At 41.2% G+C, this 379-nt stretch overlaps 1 protein-coding gene across 1 annotated transcript in view; it reads left to right on the top strand.

Annotated features, from left to right (window-relative positions):
- The window catches only part of LOC111672400 (uncharacterized), an 8,951-nt gene that overhangs the window by 5,048 nt on the left and 3,524 nt on the right, over positions 1–379 (top strand). The gene's annotated exons all lie outside the window — the stretch shown is intronic.

The raw sequence follows: 379 nt of genomic DNA on the forward strand, positions 1-379 counted from the left end.
TCTGTCTGACCTCATGTTGATCATTGACCTCTCCAGTCCCTCCCTCTGTGATGTAGAGCTCTGTGTAGATCTGGTTCAGAAGGGTTGGGTTTCCTGCTTTAGAGATCCCCTCAAACACACACTGGAACTTCTTCTTCAGGTTAGATTTGAGTTTACGTCGATAAACTGCAGCAAAATGTCCTGAATGAACAAACAAGAAACAATATCTATGAGAAAATACAACATTTAATTCCCCTAAAGAATGACTCTATGACCATATTTCCCTCCATGTGTTGATGTTAATAAATGTCTCATTTCTCCATCATGTTAAATCTTTAGAGAAATCCTCTTACTGCTCTGCAGACAGTCAGCCAGCTCCTCCTGCTTCATTCTCCTCAGG

This window comes from Seriola lalandi, unplaced genomic scaffold (assembly GCF_002814215.2).
Source record: "Seriola lalandi dorsalis isolate HSWRI2012SDOR001 ecotype SW California unplaced genomic scaffold, Sedor1 jcf7180002054899, whole genome shotgun sequence".
Lineage (NCBI taxonomy): Eukaryota > Metazoa > Chordata > Actinopteri > Carangiformes > Carangidae > Seriola > Seriola lalandi.